Source organism: Sphaerodactylus townsendi, linkage group LG02, assembly GCF_021028975.2.
Source record: "Sphaerodactylus townsendi isolate TG3544 linkage group LG02, MPM_Stown_v2.3, whole genome shotgun sequence".
Taxonomy (NCBI): Eukaryota; Metazoa; Chordata; class Lepidosauria; order Squamata; family Sphaerodactylidae; genus Sphaerodactylus; species Sphaerodactylus townsendi.
In genome coordinates, this window is record NC_059426.1 from 115,005,743 (window position 1) to 115,026,961 (window position 21,219).

At 39.0% G+C, this 21,219-nt stretch overlaps 1 protein-coding gene across 9 annotated transcripts in view; it reads right to left on the minus strand.

Annotated features, from left to right (window-relative positions):
• PHF21A (PHD finger protein 21A) overlaps nt 1-16,000 on the minus strand; it is a 194,807-nt gene extending 178,807 nt beyond the window's left edge. The window contains exon 1 of one of the 9 annotated variants that reach the window (XM_048483804.1): nt 15,963-16,000. The gene's annotated coding sequence lies outside the window, so the exon portion shown is untranslated. Of the gene's footprint in view, nt 1-14,037; nt 14,221-14,349; nt 14,934-15,865 lie in introns of those variants that run through there. The other 8 variants (XM_048483803.1, XM_048483808.1, XM_048483809.1 and 5 more) reach the window with 8 other exon arrangements.
• Nucleotides 16,001-21,219: the final 5,219 nt, after the last annotated feature.

Below are 21,219 nucleotides of genomic sequence, written 5' to 3' on the forward strand. Positions count from 1 at the left end.
TCATGCTAAACAGGTTTGAACCTATTGTAATGACATTCCCTGGTGAAATGTTATTTGAAGGCAATAAAGCACTGTTAAACTTATACTAATTCCAAACCTACACTCACTAACCCTAGTTTGCGAGACAAGTCTCCAATCCAAAATAATCTTACCAAATGCAGCCCATTGACTGTGCTCAGTGTATCTTCATAGTACCACAGGGGCATGGAGGTGGGAGGGATCAAGCGTATTCCAAGTTGCATAGCTCTGACCTGGATTATGTTACTTATTCATATTAGAGTTTGAACAAGAACCTCGGACTATCTCCCACATAAGATAATTATGAGTCTGCTGAACTGTTGTCATTCTTTTCTACACAAAATATAATGATTATATTCCAAAGTATGATGTAGACATTAGATATTAAGTTTCACAAATATTAAGTTGCATAATACTCTGTTTCAACGAAAATAAGCCCTAGAATGATTTTTTGGGGATTTTTGAAGGATGCTTGAAATATAAGCCCTACTCCAAAAATAAGCCCTAGTTGCAGATTCCCCAGCGCAGGTGATCTGGTCACGTGGGGGGCGCAAAATCATGGGGGGAAAGAAGACATCCCCTGAAAATAAGCCCTAACACATCTTTTGGAGTAAAAGTTAATATAAGACCCTGTCTTATTTTTGGAGAAACACGGTAGATACCACTAGAAGTTTCTGATATCACAAAATGACTATTCATGATTTGATCCTCTTTTTCCTGCCTTACCACAAACTTTAAATCACTGAAATGGCAACCTAGAATTGTTTCCGTGAAAATAAAAGGCCAACAGATGATCCACAGATTCAGCTCTAAGATGATTTTATCAACCATTTGTATAACTGAATTAAAATTTAGTTAATGAAGCTTATCCAGTGTCAATCAGAACATTTCGCCCCTAAGATTCCATACTTAATTATTTTAGGATTTTCCTTACTTTAGGAATGTCAAGAGCTTTCAGAGCCCCGAACTATATGTCAGATATGTCATTCCTCACTACTGAATCAAACCACCACCACCACTAGACAGGTTACTTCTATCTCAACATGATCTCTGCTTACATTTTTTCAGAAGCTGAGAGGTTAATTAATATGAAACATAAAGCCAGTTGCTCAAATGCCAAAATCTATCATTCTTGAAGGAGAAAATAGAACTGACTTGATGGGACTTTTCTGGAGAACGAAGGCCCTATCATTCCAAACCAGTCAAGTTTCAGAAAAATGGAAGAATTTGAAGCTAGTCTGAACTTTGGTCTCAGTGCATGGTAGGATCATACCAAACACAGACAGTGAGTGCCCATTACTATAATTATCCTGGATTCACACAATTGTCTTAGGAAAAATGGCTCCATTTTATTTCATATGCCGAATCAGTGACAGAATATGGTATAAGATCATCTACATTTAAGAATTTACATGAACACAGAGATAATTTTCAGATAAACATGCCATTAAACTACCATGATATGACAAATACTTAATTTTAAGATATTCATTCCATCTTTAAAATAATGGGGGGGGGGGAATCCATGTCTTTCTACAATAATGGAACAATGACGATGGAACAACCTCCCCATAGAGGTGCACCTAGTCTCCTCACTTTTTATATCCTTGAGGCATCTGAAGATGGTTTTATTTAGAACTGCATTTGATTACCACAGTCCAGAATTATGATTTTAAATTTTGGTTTTAAATTTTTATGTAATCTATTTTATGCATTTTATTAATTGTAAGCCACCTTGAATTCTATAAGGAAGAAAGGTGGCTAACAAACATTTTAAATACGTAGCTTTAATAATGTAAAAGATTAACAGCTCAACAGTACTTGGAACTCCACTCAGAAATCAGTGCTGCTCTTTCAGCACATCATATTCTCCCACAACTTCACACATGCTAATAAATAGGTGATCATATCCTGAACCAAATGAAGTTTTCAAGGTGTCTTCAAAGGAAGCTCCACATAAGAACATATTACAGTAGCCTAATGCTGAAGTTTATTAATGGCATGTAGAACAATTGCCTGTCTATATCACATCTTTTCTAACTTGAAGGTAATGCATACATAAGAGTGAATGTGTAACATAATGGAATTCTGTGCTTCAGTACATAATTCTATCACTGTGAAGTCTTTACTACTAGATGGCACCAATTTAATTATGAAACCTGAAGAATGGAGTGGCCCTAACAGTACAGAAGTTAGTTTCTTCCTAGAAGATTAGGTATCAGGTTTGCAAGAATTTACAAGATATATTAAATACAGAGAGTTCTTCCAAACAAATACAGAACTCTTCAAGACCTTTTGAATTTCATTCCACAAAGTAAGAACGCAGACATTAAAATGAATGTTTCTGAATATACCTACCTACACAAACACAACTACAGAATTGATAATTATGACTCAGCTCTTAATCCTTAAATACCTAACCTTGAAGCAATAACTGAAATACAAGAACCAATATTAGAGGTTGAATTTGATTCATTTAAATGTACTCCCCTGACTATTATTGGGCTTCAATCAAGATGGTTTATATATTTATTATATATGGAACACAACTGACAGAATGGGACATCCATGAGATCCATATGGCCGTACCAGCCATGTAATGACAGGGGAGCACCTTCCAGGCTCCACTGAGTTGGAAAATAGAGCTTTTTGCAGCTGCAATAGCAGCAATGCCAGATCCAATATGAACTCTAGGCTTAACCAAGGCAGCAAGGGTCAGCTAAACCTGATCAAAAGTGGGAAGCACAATGTTCTTCAAGATCTTGTCCTTTCCAGCCAGCATTATTTTCATCTTGACTGGGTTCAATTTCAATTTATTACAATTTGCTCAGTTTCAGCCATTTAATCACAGTAGTCAGGGATTGGCTCAAACCATCATCAAGGGAGATCTCCCTAGAAAAATATAATATTGGGCATCATCAGCATATGGATGACATTTAATTCCAAAGTACAAATGACTTTGCCTACAGGCTTTACATACAGGCTGACCATAGAGGCTCCATACTGAAGGTAGTTGTTCTCCAATATCAATTCTGAGTCTGATCCACAAGGGACAATTTAAACCAGCACAAGAGACATACTTTCCTATGATATAGAAACATCCTAATTCAAAGCACTGGAACAGGCTTTATATGGCATTTAATATTCCCTGATCAAGGCAGGAAGTCCAAAGCTAGATAATCTGCAATAGAGAGCTATTCAGCATCTGAGACACTTTAGTATTCAAGAACTGCAAAAAAAAAAAACCCCACAAAACTATGGAATATTCTTTTAAAAAATGAATTAAATATTTTTTTTGTTTTTACTCAAATTGTGTAGCATGAAGACTCGGGTATACTGTATACACAATAGATGCTACATTTAGCAATCAACTTTGGCCCCATTTAGTATGCCTACAAGCAGGGACTCACAAGAAGCTTGTTGGGATGCAGCATTCCATTCCCCCCGCCTTTCCTTCCAATCCTCTCCCACCCCCATACTCATTGCTCTACTTGCCCACTCCGTCCAATCACCTCCAGCATCTATCCAAAGTGCTCTGCCTGCCTTTCCCCCCTAATCTTTGGCACTTTTCCCGGTCACTTGCCTGCCATCACAGGGTGGGATGGGACAGCCTCTCTTGAGTGTTGCTGGCTGCAGCTAGGTTTTTCCTGGTGGTGGTGAGAGCCATAGGGGCAAGACCTGTGGCAGCAAGAACAGCACCAGACCTGGGGACACTGGCATCAAAGCCAGATAACACTGTGGTAGTCTAGTCACGTACTTATGGCTTTTCCCCTCACAGCAGCTCCAACAGAGAGGTGTTGTCTACATACACACGCAGTGGACTTCTGTTCTGGGAGACCCTTCTTATTTTTCCCCTTCCCTAACTTAGATAGCTCCAGCAATCTCATCCTGAACTCATCAGATCTCAGAAACTAGGCAGTCAGTCCTGGCTGGTACTTGAATGGGAGACCACCAATGAATACCAGGGTTGTTATGTATAGGAAGGCAATGGCAAGCTAGCTCTGTTAGTCACTCATCTTGAAAACCCTTTTGGGTTGCCATTAAGTCAGCTGCAACTTGACAACATTTTACACAAACAAATGCACACATTCCTCCTTCCTCCTCAGATTTTTCTGCAAACATGCCCCTCCCAAGGAAAAACTTCCTGCTCTCCTTCTGGTCCTGGGCTATGGACTTAAGAGACCACATATTAGGATACAATTTTTAAATCAATACTATTAATACTATCAAATATGACAAATATGCTGTTATTTCTAATAGGCCTATGGTATATTAAACCAATCCAGTCTCAATTCACTGTTGTATACTACAAAAATGTTTTTCTACTTTCAACCACATAGACAGCAACACCACATGCTAAGGTAGTATAAGGTGTACCAATTTGCAACTCTCTGTAATACTAGACATGTTCATCATTTTGCATGCAGAAAATAGAAAGACTGATATATTTTAAATACTATAAATTACCCAGTAGTATAATGTTATGGTAAATTAAGTGATATATTTTGTTACAGCAGTAATATTTGATAGTTAAATATTATCTGCCTTTCAGCTTCTCAAAAATTCCATTTTCCCCGGATTACTTCAGAAATCTTCAGAAATTTTTACATTTCTAGTTGAGCAGTGTGTACTATGTTCACCGCCAATAACATGGATTACTTAAACACATAAAAACATCACTAAATTTATAATATCCTGAGAAAATAAAACAGGTTATAGCAATTAGTGATAAGTTCTATATGTAATTGCTTTCAACTGGCTATTCCCCTGAGCTTAAATATGAGGAAATTTTGCATTTAATATGCTGTAAGAATTTTTAAACAGCCTAGCTGATAGCTCTTTAAGCAGTTTGCTCAGACCTTTGTAGCTACATCTATTTTAACAATACAGTCAATTTACTTTATTCTCAGACTGCTATACATTTTAGCCCATTAGGACACCACGCTTCAAACCTTCCCCCAGTTGTTCACTTCTATCTAAGCCAGCTGTTTATATTAAGTGAAGAGTATGACTTGTAGCCACAATGGATCATACTTTCAAGTCAAGACTCCAGAAACAGTGTCTACTTCCATATCAATTTTACTTGTCTATCACTCGTCTATCAACAACATATAAACCAAACAAACCACTAAGGCTTGAAAACTATTTTGAAGTTGCCATATATTACTCCGGTCCTGTACCATCTCCATTGGCTGCCTATCGAGTTCCAGGTCATGTTCAAAGTTTGGGTTCTAACTTTTAAGGCTATAAGCGGTCTTGGGCATGTATACTTGAGGGACCGCGTCTCCCCTTATCGCCCCGCTAGGACCCTCCAATCCTCGGAGGAGTACCTACTCCAGATCCCTGGCCCGAAACACATCCAGCTGGCCTCTACTCAAGCCAGGACCTTTACGGTGGAACAGGCTCCCTAGAGCAGTGGTGGTGAACCTATGGCACTCCAGATGTTCATGGACTACAATTCCCACCAGCCCCTGCCAGCATAGCCAATTGGCCATGAACATCTGGAGTGCCATAGGTTCACCCCCACTGCCCTAGGGAGACTAGGGCCCTGCGGGACTTGTCGAGTTTCCGCAGGGCCTGCAAAACGGACCTATTCCGCCAGGCACTTGGCCAGCTGGGTTGAAATATGCTTCCATTACCCCGGCCTCCGGTGGGCTTGTGGGGAGGGGGGAAGAGAGGGATTTTATCGCCATCTGAGTTTTAAAAATTTCTGGGACATGGTTTTATAATGAAAAGTTTTTGGTTTTAATGCTATAGTATATATATTGTTGTGCACCGCCCTGAGCTCTTCAGGGGAGAGTGGCTAATAAATGTAAAACAAACAAACAAATCTAGGCAGGTAAGTATCTTTCCCCAACTTTTTCCTATTGTTAACCAAGCAAGTAAAATTCAATGATCATTCATCTGTGTTACCTAAACCTTCCTAAGTATAACAAACAGAAAAAATAACTTCTACTGACTCCAAAGCGAATAGAATACACAAAAAATGTGTACCCCTAGAGTAGGGTGTTATCAATAGACAACTGCTACTGTATTTTTAAACTTCAAAATTCTTGTTAACCTTATTAGTTATGTTAGACAGGATATTTTCATGTTAATTTCTGCAAACTGACAGAATCCACAGCTTTGAAACTTCAGTTTCATTTTTAAGAAGCTTGTAGCATCATGTATAACAATTTTTCTTCAAACTAATCTCAACAGCCATCCCTACTAAAGGAAAAAAAAATCAAAAGGTAGTTAAGAAAAGCACCAACATATTGCTTCTCTAATTTCACCGTTCCATGTTTTATATAAGAAAAGTGGACTTGGATTTTTCAAAATATATAAGAACTGTCACAAATATACCAGCTACTGTTTACCATAAACCATTTTCATATCAATGATACAAAATGGTTGCCAACTTGCTGATGAAGCTACACATTACAAGGAGTTCTCCCATTCAAGAGCAAATTCACTATGGCTCGTGATGCAGAACAAGTTGCCTCCACCATTAACAGACAATCCAACTTGGAAGAAGTTTCTTAATTTATATTAATTGTAATTATCTCAGCGCAGTCTTGTCTAGGTTGCTATAGTATCCAGCCATCATTCTGAGAGAACCATGCGACCTTTCGCCTGATAATGCCATCATCAGTAACAGTTGGGAATCTGGGTTTTGGGTAACAAAAAAGGCACATAGCATAACTGAAAGTTCTAGAAGTGTTAGCTGAATTCCAGTTCATCAGATGAAAGGGATGTTCCCCTTGGCTAGTCATTTTACTGTTTTCACCAAAGGAAGTAATATGTTTGCTACATAATGCCAACAATTTTACATAACCCTTTCATGGCTAATGAAGAATCTATATTGGAAAGCATGACAGTTGTCTCAGCATTCTGTGATAGTGGCAATGTCAGTACTTATAAAACCATTTGGTAAAAGAGAAAAAAGAAAACAAGGTTCCATAAAGTTTTGGGATATAAAGGCACACAGTGCAATACTGTTAAAACTATCAGAAAGACATTCTACTGCACTTCCCTCTGTAGGCAGCAGAAGTATTGATGAAGCCTGCAGATGCAGCAACAGTACTGTCCATAAAAGCCAAGACAGCTGTTGCCATGGCTACTATAAGTCAGTTTATCAGAGAGAAAAAATTATTACAATTACTCAGAAGTTTGGGTTTAAAAGGTACTAGACTTGGATTGCTAATTGACTGAGGAGATCAACTATTATTTTGCATGCAACTACAGTGCTATAGAGTAGCACGAGGTTAACAATACTTGGATACATAGCAGGAGGTGAAGAGGAAAAAAAGAAATCAATGCTTTTCTGCTAGTGCTCCTTCTCTTCAAGTACTGACAGTTTGTGTTCTGTATGCAGCCAACACAAAACAACAGATACCCACCATGGCTTATGCGTCAGAGCTTTTTCCTAGGCCTACCAACAAAGTTCAAAAAGTGCAATTAAAGTGTTAAGCTTCAACATATTAGGAGCCATCCTCTTTAGTCCTCCATTTTAACACTTGCGCATTTAATATTTCCACATTGTTTTCTTGTTTCATCAACAGATATTTTAAAGGTCTATTCCAAATTCATGGAGAGTACAGCTATTTAAAGCAAGAAAAAGGCAGACATAAATTTCATAGTAAACACTTGCCATAACTAAGCTTTTAATCACTGAAGAATGACAAGCAGGAAGCACGAAATTTGGATTTGGGAAGAGTAATATTTTTGCTCTTTTTCTCAGCTTCCTCCTTATATGTAACCTCCGTAAAAGCACATTTCTACAGTGTTCTTAGGTGACATGCATTATGCTACCTTCCTTAGCATTCCCTACTTATTTTTACTGCTGCCAAAGACTCTAGACTTAGAATTCTTACTTGGACCTAAAAAAACCAACAGGATGAATTACTTTTGTTTAGTTGAGTGATAGAACAGCCAGCATGTGGGGGTGGCTTCCAGGCAAAATGGATCACTTGTTCTGGATAAAAGTTGTTTTCTCTGAAACACAGAGTTTATTAAAAAGTATAACAGTGTAACAGTTTCTATATAATGTAATGTGGATAATTGTTTCAGATAGAGATCCACTTCTTGTTTCTTTAAAGTTCCTTAAATACGCCCAGCCATAAAGGATTACTTTCCTCTCTTGCCACTTAACACTGAACACAGATTTCTCTCATATTCTATAGCACCCCACTCAAAAACTTTCCTCCACACAACATCCCAGTAAGTGTTTCTCACACAAACCTTCTCAGAACCAGCCAGTCAACCCCCACTCCTCCACATGAAGCCTGCTGAGTGACCTTGGGCCTCACCTACCTCACCTGCCTCACCTACCTCACAAGGTGTCTGTTGTGGAGAGAGGAAGGGAAAGGAATTTGTAAGCCCCTTGGAGTCTCCTTACAGGAGAGACCTGGGGGGTGGGGGTTACAAATCCAAACTCTACTTCTAATGGAACAGTGCCAACTGTATTTCAATATTGCTGAAAAAAATGTAACATTGAACCTTGACTTTGATAATACTGTTGATAACAGTGTTTGAATAGCTGAAAACAACAACAAAAATAAACTAACTGTATTCCATATGTCAGGTACCTTTTCTCAGAAAAGCAGGCACAAACATCTTAAACTAGAGTCTCAGCTTTCATTTAAACATGAGACGGATGCAAAGTTTGGATAATGCAGCAGGCCTGGATCAGAATGTAGATGTCAATAATAGACAATGAGTTATTAAACAGAACCTCTAATTCAACTTTCTACCCCTGGAATTGCCATATGGCTTTATTTTAGATGCCTAAGACACTTGAACAGACAAAGCTGTGCCATAAGAGCTTGAAGTTTCTTCAGTTTGATCCATGGTTGTACTTATCTCTTCCTCAAAAGAACCATCTTGTCTCATTCCATACCAAAGTGGCCTTAAATACCTTGAAGAAACACCTTTCGAATGTGTACCAACTTATTCTGTTTCTGATTCATATTTCCAAAACTACCCGTTCCATGAACCAATAAACTAGCAACCATAGCAACTATATGCATGGCCTACATGCTTTACTTAAATATATTCACCTGATAGGAAAAAGATAGCAACATCCATTACTTGCAACCAATACACACAACCATATCCCAACATGTACTTCTGAATCAAAGCATACTATCTCAAGTTCTCAGCTAAAACTTTAGCCACATAAACGTAGATACTACTCACCACAAAACCGAAGTCATCACATTCACATCACGTACACACAAAACAGGTTTTGCACAACCACTCTTGCTCCTTTTATAATATATATGTAGTATTGCAAATAAAAGTGCAAATCCATCATCTATTACTATTCTGTACTGCACACAGTGGAAAAAAATGTACCTGGCCAAGGCACAATAAGCCCCATCAAGAAAAAGGGATCAGATCTGTTGTACAAGATTTATGTAAAGCAACTGCCACCTTATTTTCAAAGTAGTGTTATGAAGTTTGGTACTTCATGTTCAAGCATGTTAAGTGTTCTGCTCCACAAAAATGTGTAAAACCATGTACACGGTTGAAGTTCAATTGCTTTCTATTTTTTAATATTTATTTTAACCATTTCTATGCTGCCTTTCCATCTAGCACAGGACCCCCAAGACTATGAACATTTTCAAATATTATTTTTTTAAATGTAATTAAAATGAACACATGACACAGATAGAAAGGTGGGCTAATAAGAGTTAGTAAGGGAATACGAAACAAAAAAGTATTTAAGCACTGACAGAAGGCAACAATAGAGGGAGATACTGAAGGGGATAAAATTTTAAAATGGCATCTATATTTTAAAAACTGTCAACAAAATTCTTCTCAATAAATAGTTGTCAAAGAACAGTTTTCTCAATTGGTGTACACTAACAATTGTGCACAATTGTAGAATCTAGCTTTATTTTAATTTAGGAGTTTTCAGAGTTTTCCAAATATTAACTTTAATTCTCCTCAAATTAATTCTAGTTTTCCCCTAGAATTGTACAATGAAGCATCCCTAAAAATTTAGATTCATCAAGAAATTCCAGTTCCATTCTTGTTTTCATGGCAGGGAGTACAACAATTTCAAGTAGATAGTTGTTACTACAGCTGTTTTCCATTGCACACTAAATTGAAACAATACAACAGTGCAACTTTGTATTGATACACATAACCTAAGTGTGACAAAGTATAATATTAGGCAGAGTTCCTCCAGTTTAAGACACATGAATCCATAAAGACTGTAGTGGAAGTTCAGTATATAGTTTGCTGGAACCAAACCTTATGTTCAAGCAAACATGCATAAGATTGCTCTTTAAATTCTGCAGTACTTTTAAAGTATATATTCAACACAAGAAAAAAATAATCTCTTTATTAAGGTTCCACTTATTTAAACGGGCAAGTTCAGCATGTACTCACATCTCTCCCACTGAAATCAAATTGAGTTAGAATATGATTAAATTAAGTATAAAATGGGGTTGCCAACAAGCCTGGAGAAAAGCATCCTGTTCTTGCAACAGAGGTTTATTGAGGGAGAAATCAGCAGCTGAAGTATTACACAACGTACAGATCGACAATATTACTTGGTAAATAATATCCTATTAGATATCTATTACAGGGATAGAACTTATTTCTCCAGGCCGTTGGCATCCTTATTGGGGTGCTGTGTGGTTTCCGGGCTGTATGGCCGTGTTCTAGCTCGGAAACCACACAGCACCCCAGTGATTCCGGCCGTGAAAGCCTTCGACAAGGCATCCTTATTGTTCAGCACCCAACTACTTTACTTCAAAAACTTTGAATTATATGGAAAATTCAATCCAAGTTGGAGTACGTTAACTGCTATCCTCCTTTCCATAAAAAAGATGACAGTAAATTTGTATATTTATCTGCCATTTCCTGGACCTTCTTTGCAGTAGAATGCGGGGGGGGGGGGGGGGCCTAGTGCCTAACATCATTAGGAATCTTAACAGTACTATCAAACTTGAAACAGTATATGTATTTGTTATAATCGCTTAAAAAGGGGGCAAGTGACACACTTGAACAGAAAAACAGATCAATGCCAGCCCCTTCATTTGATCATTCTTTCCAAAATAATTTAAAAAATATGTCTCAGCACTACCACTAATATTTGCCCTTATGATGTAAAAGCATTCCTCCAGGCACACTTAATCTTACTGATAGAATGCAGTTTAAATAAGATAATAAAGAGCCTGTCATGTAAGAAAGCTTACCATTTGTTGATACTCAGATTGTAAACCAGAGAATGTAAGTAGTGAGATGCACTACACCTCCAGCTGATGATGCTCATTTACTAAAACAAGTCTCCCAACATCTGGTACACATGCCAAACAGCATAAGAGTGGACTTTGTCCCTTATTTCTCCATAAACACTCCATTAACCAGTTACTTAAATTTACAGAAGTTACTATACCAACCACCAAGAACAGAACTACATTTTTTAAAAATGACCAGTTACTCAAAGTACAACAGAAATATGTTTCTCACTCCAAATAGCTAATGCACTTACTGCTGGGGAACAAAATTGAATCTTAAACATCAAAGTTTTTAATTTTAAAAAACTGTAGATAAGTTAGTAAAATCTAGTACTGAGATAAGACATTTAAGTATAATGTATTTATTTTAGATGTTCAAGTGACTCCATTGCCATGAAGTATTACTTGAGTTCTACCCACAACCCTACTGAAACTTAATCAATGGGGTCAATCCCAGAAAACTCAGTGTACTAGGCACTACAAAAACCTAGAGCTCTACATTGTTCATTCTAAGAACCTGTTCATCAGGAAACACAATAATGGTGATTTTCCTTTTTTTAATAGAACCTATTAAATAACAGTATAAATAAGAAAATTCAAATAGGAAGTTGACAGTTTTTTAAGCCATTAAACCTAAACTAGAGAAATGTTTAATAGTATGTTAAACAGAATGTGCTAGCGTATTATTGTCAAGGTTCAGGATCAGCAGGGTTGCCTAAAGTAACTTCAAATTTTCAATCAGATCATTAAGTGGTTTATAATGCTGACCTTCAGTTTCCCCCACCCCAAATAAGTTATATACAAATGAAACATTCAACTTCATTTCTTCACTTTACTTTGCATGTGGTACAATGTAAACTTAATCATTCTCTGGTTCTGCAGGAAACTAAACACTGTTAGATTTTGGTGAAAGCTACACTTTGCCCACAAAGTGAAACTAAACATCTAAGCACTGCAAAACAAATGATACATTTGCTTGCTGAAATGTTTTATTTAACAAACTGGAGTCCCTAATATTCAATTCCTACTGTAAAACCTTTAACTTCGAGTAGTTTATTTTCATCCAAGACTGTAACCCTAAACAGTATTATATTCTGTCTCACCAAAAGAAAAAAACAAAACGGTAACTTCATTCACCACATGCTGGACTGTCTTTGTTTTAGAATGCTCCGTTTGGGTCCTAGTGCCTACCTACAGGCAGGCACTAGGACCCAAGTGGATAATTCTAAAACAAAGATGGTTCAGCATGTGGCAAATGAAGTTTCAATTTTGGTTTTTCTTTCAGTGAGACAGAGTATAGAAACCTTATTGAAGTCAGTGGAACTGACTTCAAGGTAAACATGTTCCAGACTCTGTTAAAAGTCTTGGTCTATGACATGTTGTTAATAAAGATTTTAATATACTAAGAGGAGAGGGTTAGCAATCCTTTTTTTCACAGTTCCTGCCCTGTAATTTTTTGTCAAGGTTTTCTATTATGTAGTGATGAACAGCTCCTCCTCAAACACAAGTCTTGCTGCGATTGACACAATCAAGTGTACTTCGTTGTGAGCCCAATATTAATCAGTGCATAAAGTTTTATTAATGCTACCATTTCAAAACTCAATTAGAGACCTATTATCCATAACTTTGATGAGTTATACCCCTATTTGAAACATATTGGAAGAACTCAGTAAATAAAGCAAATACACTGTCAAGTACATGGGCCTCAATACAGGCAATGAAAAATATAACTTTAAAAATAAGTTTACAAATCACATAGAGGTGAAGTTCGTCACATACAATATATAACGTGGAAAAACATAGCCCCCTGTTTAATGGAGAGTTCAATTAAGACTTGTTCCTAAGTAAGTCTGAGTAGCCGAATTTAACATACAAAACCAAGCTTATTACAGAATGCAACTTCAATATAATGGAATTCTCACACATCAAAACAATGAACTTGCTACCTTTCCCCACTCCAATCTTTAAAAAGCACTCCCTGTAAATATATATTGGCATCCCAACCAGCACAAAACCACATTCTGCACCAGCTCAATGAATTGTGCAGATCCAATTCACAACAATAAAAAGTCTAACAGTACAGCCCTGAAAGCATCAACCATACTGCAAACGTGGTCAAGGAGAAAAAAGAATTCCATCTGTAGCAAGGCTCAGAATAACAAAGAAGCAAACAGAGAGAAAAGTAACAAGATCCGCATGCACAACGGGTCTACACTAAATGGCATCCCACATACAATCCCACTCCTCCTACATAGCACACACAGAAATTGGAGGGGGATGCATCTCCAGTCACTGCAAACATGTGCCAGAGTAGGAGTGTGAAATCCCAAAGGTGTCCTTGCTCCGAGCTTTAGATCTATGCAGAAAGGGCTGCCCCACCGTGAGAGAGGGGCAACAGAGACTTCAGAATAACAAGTTGCTGAAGAAACGGAATTTTTCCCAGCACTACTCGGGCCACCAAGACAAATTAAAGGCAAAGGGAAGAAGGGGGAGGGAGAAAAAAAACCGCCGCCGCAGCAGCTTTACTACGAATCCTCAATCATCAAAGCAGCATCATTTCCAAGATAATAAAACTTCCCCGGCAGCATTACAGGAGAAAAACCAACCCAACAGGGGGGAAAATGGCCTGGAAAAAAACAATCTAGAGGAAAAACCAGAAGGGTTCGGAGAAATCTTTCTCTCCACCCCTCTTCAAATGTGTCATCTCTGCTCCCCCCCCCCCAGCCAATGTGTCACTTACCCCCTCCCGTTGTACCACTCCCTCCTCCTCCTCTTAGAAACTTACTTCAATCCTTACAGGTGACAGAGAAAGAACATGCCCCTTCCCCGCATCCCTGGGCCATATCGATCAGGGTGGGGAGAATTAAACCGAAGTTGTTGCTCCTTATCTCCAAGTTGGCTCAGGAGTCTGACATGGTGAACTGCACCTCCCCCCATCCATCCTTTTAAAAAGATCTTCCCCAATAAACTCCCTGAGACAGAACGGGAGAGGGGCGGGCTAACCCTACTCAAAACGGGGGGGGGGGGAGAGAAAAGAGAGAACAGAAAGAGAAAACAGGGAGGAGGAGGAGAGAATCCAAAAGGTGGGATACTACACCCTGCTGGTGGTGGTGATGTTGCTGCTGATGTCTGGCTGGGGTCCCCCTGGCAGGACCTCTCTTTGAGGGGGAAGGACTCCTCTTCATAGGGAGAAGGTGGTGCAGCTGCTCCTCTGGGCCTCCCTGTCCCCCTCTTCTTGGCTCCTCTCTCCTCCTCCTCCTCTCACTTTCTTTAATCTAAGCTGGGAGTGGAAGATGGTTGGTTGGTGGCTCCCTTTTCCTCCTCCTCCTCCTCCTCCACCTCCTTTCCTCTTCTCTCTCTCCTCTGAGGGGTCCTTTTCCTTCCCCCGTCCCTGGGGGTCTCCTCCTGCAGCGGGAGGAGGGGACGGGCGGGAAGAAAGGAACGAAGCAGAAGAGGCGCAGGAGGAGAGAAACTGTGACACAAAAACAAGCCGAGAAGCTGAACTCTTCTTCAATCCCATTCACCCGGCCCGGCCGCAGCACCCGCACGCCTGGATCACTCCGCCACCGGCCTCCCTTCGCTATGCCTGGCCTGCCTGAGACGCGCGCGCCCGATCCGCTTCCTGCGCGGCCCCGACACAACTCCTCTCGCACACACTGCTGCTCCGGCCGCTCTTCGGAGCGGAGAGGAGGAGGAGGAGGAGACTGGGGAGGGAACAAAAGCTGAGGGGAAGGCGCCCCCCCCCCCTCGCCCAGGCTCCCCACCCTGTGAATGAGGCAGGAGGGGCGGCCGGCCTCCTCGGGAAGGGGAGGGGGCGCCTCGAGGCTTCTCCTGTGGGACTACTTGACGTGTCGGTGCGGCGAATTTATTTCCCTTTGCCTAAGGAACGGGCTGTGCTGCGGCACCCATTGCCTAGGGAAAAAACCCGGATGTAAAGTGAGTGAAACTAAAGTAGAGTGAAGTAGGGCAGCAAACTCTAGTAGAGCAGCGGTAGCGGTGGCGGGGGAGGGATCATGCACCAGGGCAGGCAGTGGCGGCAGCGATAGGAGACCAGAGGCGCGAGCATCTTCTCCTTTTCCCATTGCGAGAGGTTCTGCGCAGGAAGCTGATACGCCGAGGAATGAGGAGAAATACGGCCAAGCATCCTCAGTCGCTCGCCCCCCTCTCCACCCCGCCCCAAGTGCAAGGGATTTCTGCACAGGAAGCCAGTGCACCAGGGCAATCGCCCCCGACCAAAGCACACCGTAGCTCGATAAACGTTCAACCCGTCTCACCTACTACCACCCCCCCTGTCCCAACACATACACACTCCCCATTTGCAAAAGATTCTGCACAGGAAGTTGATGCACCAAGGGCAAGAGTAGAAGTATGAATAATCACCCTAACGCGAGGGGCATTGCACAGGAAGTTGAATGCACCAAAGCAGCAGCCGCACAAGCATCTTTCGCCTAACGTACGGGATTTTGCACAGGAAGCTGACATACCAGAGAGGGAAAGGGGTGTGAGAAAGAACAATCATCATCATCCCAAAGCCAGGAGCTTTGCACAGGAAGTTGATGCAACAGGGCAGCAAGCGGGTGGGGAGGGGGGGGAACCAAAATAACTATACATACCATCCTCACCACGAGCAGAGCTTTCTTACGCGGCGGGACTTCAGTCGGAAACCTACATAGCAAAAATGTAAACACCACAAAAATTAATGGAACTTACTATAGGGCAAATGTGCTTGGTAGAAATTAAACCAGGGGGCGGGATCATTAGCGTCATCTCAAACCAGTGTGAGGGAGTTGGCTGAGGCGCCAAAGCGAAATAGAAGGCAGGGATAATAACAAGAGTCCCAGTCCCATCTGTAGCTGTTACAGTTCCATCCAGAATTAAAGTATCCACTTATACGGCTATATGGCAAATTCTTGTTTCTTTGTTTTCACCAGTATTCTTTTCCTACCTGATCCCATAAAAATGCTCGAGACTGGGTTTCTTTAAAATTTTGTTTTTGTTCATGGATTCTATGAAGAACAGAAAATCTGCCCATCAAGTGTCACTAAATGCAAGCCATTTTTTTAAAAAAAATTGAAAGTTTAAACTTGAAGGTATGATTTACAGGCAAAATTTGATGTAGTAAAATTGTTCCAAAATTTATGTATTAAAGGTAACTGCATAAAAATATAGACATCTTTTCCTATAATTATAATTTTAAACAGGCTGTGTGGTAGCACATTCTGAATTGCATGCTACGCTGCAATCCAAAACGATTTCCTGGGAGCAAGCCCCATTGAATATAATGGGACTTAGCACTAAGGAGACCTGCTTAAGATTGCTTCCTCAGAGACCTGTTTTAATTAAATGGTAAAGCTAAACTTACTTGCTACAATTCAGTAAAAAGAAATCAATGGGCTTTAAGATAGTTGCCACTAAAATCCCATTCCAATGTTTTTAGTGGGATCTGCACATGGTTAACTTCTTCAGGTTATCTTGTTTTGTGATTTTAGAATGTTGAGTAACTTAGTAGGATTGGCCATAGCATGAAGTTTTCAAGAATTTATAAATTACATAAATTTATGTTATAAATAAGGATGCATAGGTACATCAAGAGACCTAAGGGGCTGATCATAAGGGTCTTTCCAGGCTGGGCCAATGAATCTAGCTAGGACCATGCAAATGTGTTTTTCTTGAACAGCGCTATATGGCAAACCACTTCAGAGGAGTCACAAAAGCAGTTCTGATGTAACATCTATTCAAAGGAAAATAAAAGCCAAAAATTCTATTGGGTGAATGCAAGGCTGTGAAGAAAAGTAGCTCTCTTCAGTGTATCCTGACAATGGTTTTAGCATCCCCCAATTGTATTTTCTCTGCAGACTATCTGCATTTGTTTCTAAACTGTTCCACATAATAAAAAATAAAATGGTGTCTGCTTATGGGACAAACATTTAAGGTAAAATAATGTAGTTGATTGAGAGCCCAAGTTTTCTGACTTACAGCATCATAAAATACACTCACAAAGTTCCTGAGATAAAAGTGCAACTACATTCTATATGACAATTCAAACCATTATAAATAGGGTTGCCAACCCAGAGATGATGGCTGGCGATCAGCTATTAAAACTCATCTCCAGTCAATGGAGATCAATTCATGTGGAGAAAATGGCCTCTTTGGAAGGTAACTCTATAGCATTATACCCCACTGAAGTCCTTCTCTTCCCTGAGCCCCACTCCCCAAATCACCAGGTATTTCTGGACCTGGCAACCCTAACAATTAAGGCACTGAGGAAGAAGAATCATTGATCAAGAACTCAGCAAAAGTGATAAGCCAGCAGTGTAAGCATTGTCTTAAGAAAATACCTCTGGAGAGAATGCAATTGAATAGTCAAAGAGAAAAGGAGGGGAAATGGCATTTATGTATTGGGATGCAAAGAAAGCTTTTGACAGTGTATTTTGGTGATTTCTGATGAAAATCTTACAAAATATATATGGCGGAACAGAATTTTTAAATTGTATGCAAAGTATTTATACAAAACAGCAACCTAGAATGTTAATAAATGAATTTTAATGGCAAAAATTGAAGAAGCAAAAATAATGCAACAAAGATGTCCAATTTCACCAATATTCTTTATTATTTATTTTCTGGCAGTGGAAATACTAGCTACAAAACTGGACAAAATATAAGTTTCTGGAATCAAAGAAGGTTAAAAAGTATGAAAAGTTATGCAATGATGTTATATCAGAACTAAAACCAAATAGCTCTTTGAAATATGAAACAGAACAAATAAATTTGGGATTTATTCTGGATATAAATTGAATAAAATGAAAAATAACAGTGGCAACTAAAGCAGAAAAAGAGATAGAAAAAAGTAACAAAGTGTGTTACTAAATATTTGGGAATAAATGTAAACAGGGCAAAATGACAATCATCATCAAAAAACTCAGACGAATATCAAGGAAGATCTCCAAAGATAGGAAAAGTTAAGCATTTCCTGGCTAGGAAGAATTTCTACATTTAAAATGAATATATTACTTGAGTAGATTTTTTCATTCCAAATTTTATATCGATGACATTTATATTGATGAAATTCCAATTTATATTGATGAAAATACTTTAAAAGAATGGCAGAGAACAATAAACAATTTTATATGAAGTGGAAAGAAGCCGACAGTAAGATGTAAAATATTGCAAGATAAAAAAGAGGATATTTAGCAGTACCAAACATTAATTTGTACTGTCAAGCTGCTGCACTAGGCTGGGTGTCAGACTGGATTATCAATCCAAATCAAAGAAATCTAAAACTGGAAACAATTGATATTAAAGACAGAATAAGTAACTTTAGATTAAGAAGTTGATATTTTGAGAGACGGTTTGTTAATATGGTTGCAGAAGAATACAACTTCACCACTGACAGCTCCAGTTGATGTTTACTGGGATAATAGCACAAAGAAGAAAATTTATTATATAACTTTTGAGAATATGGTGGACAAACTAAGAAAAATAAAACCCTGACAAAGAAAGATGAAGGAAAGAATATTCCTTGGTTATTATACTATCAAATAGTATCAAAATTGAAAGAACAAATAGTCAAAGAAGGCAGCCAATTAAGAAGACAGACAATGTTTCAACAGTTAATCACTAGAGTCTCAAGACATGTATTAGGAAAAATGTTAGTTGTGGTGGGCTTTCCGGGCTGTGTGACCATGGTCTAGTTGAATCCAGCTGTGAAAGCCTTCGACAATACATTATAAATTGTTATTGCAATATGATTCTGAAACAGAGCTAATAAAAGATTTCATGATAAAATGGCTTCAAAATATTGGAGAAAAGATACATATAAGCCAATAAGAAAATTTTTGGACTAAAGAAATTAAGTTTACAAAATGTCAAATATTAACAGTATTGGTACCATGTTTCCCCAAAAATAAGACAGTGTCTTATATTAATTTTTGCTCCCAAAGATGCACTATGTCTTATTTTCAGGGGATGTCTTATATTTCTGTATTCTGTTTGTCAGGCATGCTTCCAAACAAAAACTTTGCTACGTCTTACTTTTGGGGGATGCCTTATATTTCGCACTTCAGCAAAAGCTCTACTACGTCTTATTTTCTGGGGATGTCTTATATTCGGGGAAACAGGGCATAAAATGTTCTTCAGATAGGGTGCTGTGTGGTTTCCGGGCTGTATAGCCGTGTTCTAGCAGCATTCTCTCTTGACGTTTCGCCTGAATCTGTGGCTGGCATCTTCAGAGGAACTGATAGTGATCTTCAGATCCTCTGAAGATGCCAGCCACAGATGCAGGCGAAACGTCAGGAGAGAATGCTGCTAGAACACGGCTATACAGCCCGGAAACCACATAGCACCCCAGTGATTCCGGCCATGAAAGCCTTCAACAATGCATTGTTCTTCAGATAGTATAACACACCTAAATATATAGCGAAAGCTAACAAAGATTATAATGGGAAATGTCTGAACACAGATGCAATATGTGGCAGATATGTAGAAAGCAAGAAAAAAACAAAATAGAGATACATGATGAAATCCAAAAGATAACAAAAAAGTTTGAGATGAATTTGAAAAATATGCTACTTACATCCCAATCCAAAGCCTGATGTAGCTGGGAATGATGCCACTGCTGTGCTACCCCGCCATCTCCAGAGGGCTTGAAGGGGGAAGCAGCTAAAACAACAACAACAGCTACCTGAAAGCCCTCTGTAGGGCTAAATGGAGTTATGCCACACAAAAGGCCAAAGGCACCATATTTCGCTCCACCCATGGGAATGCCCTAGCCCACTCCCCTCTGCACTGGCATTTCAATTGAATGCCAATATAGCTCAACAGCAGCAACCATTTTCATATTTCACCACAGCTGAGGAGGGGCCGTACTCCAGCATCTTTGCCTCCTCTGCTGGTTGGGTGCCCCTTATGCTGGTGGGGACCAAAGATGCCAGGGCTAGCCCACACTGCATCCAAACAGTAAGTCTTCCCCACCTTTGAGTTGGGCCATAAATATTGTACCTAGTAATATTCCAAAAATATATAGCTAATTATTCAACTACATGGTGACTACGGCAAGAGTACCACATGCGGCAAAATGGAAGGCAGAGAAATATCCAGATTTGAATGAATGGTTGAGTAAATTAACAGAATATATGGTTATGAGAAAACTAATACTCTTTTTACATAATAGACAAATTCAGAATTTCAAGAACAATGGGATATATCTTTAAATCATACAGTTGAAAATTAAGGATAAAACTAAATCAAGTTAAAGATGAAACATTTAGGCAATGTTTATTTCACAAAAATATGTTATTAGATATGAAGATAATTGAAAAGATAGAGTAATGTAATTTTTAAATGTAAATTTAGATAGTAAGTTCCCCACAAATTGTATGAATATGAATATATTTGTTTTGTATATTTACATTTAAAACATAAAAAAAGAAATTTCTGGATACTATGGCACATTTATTATTTGTTTGAAAAGATTTTCCAAGACATCTAGAACAGTAACTGAGTTTGTTGCAGAAAAAATAACAGAGCTTTTTGGCAGCTCGAAACTTTCTGGTGGAATCCCCACCGAGAAATTAAGCTGGATAAATCCTGGTTCCAATAGAAACAGCATCTTTTTCATCACGGTTTCTCCCATCCCACTGCAGCATGTGGCTAGTGAAGACTTCGATGTCTATCGTGGTTTCAAACTATGTAACACTCCCCATGAACATGTGATCTGGTTGACGGGTCTGTTCTTCCTCATCCTGATTGGCTGTTGTGTTAGCGCGGGAACTTTTTAAAAAACCTTTTTTCGCACAGCTATGTCACTATGTAGATGCGTAGGCAGAATTTTCCCGCCACTGATTGGCTATTGTGTTGGAGCGGGAACATGACTCTGCCCCTGATTGAAAATTCATGTTATTCTTATTCTCATTTTAATGTTCGAATGTAGCCACGCTTAAACAATTTATTCAAATCATTGTACTGTAGC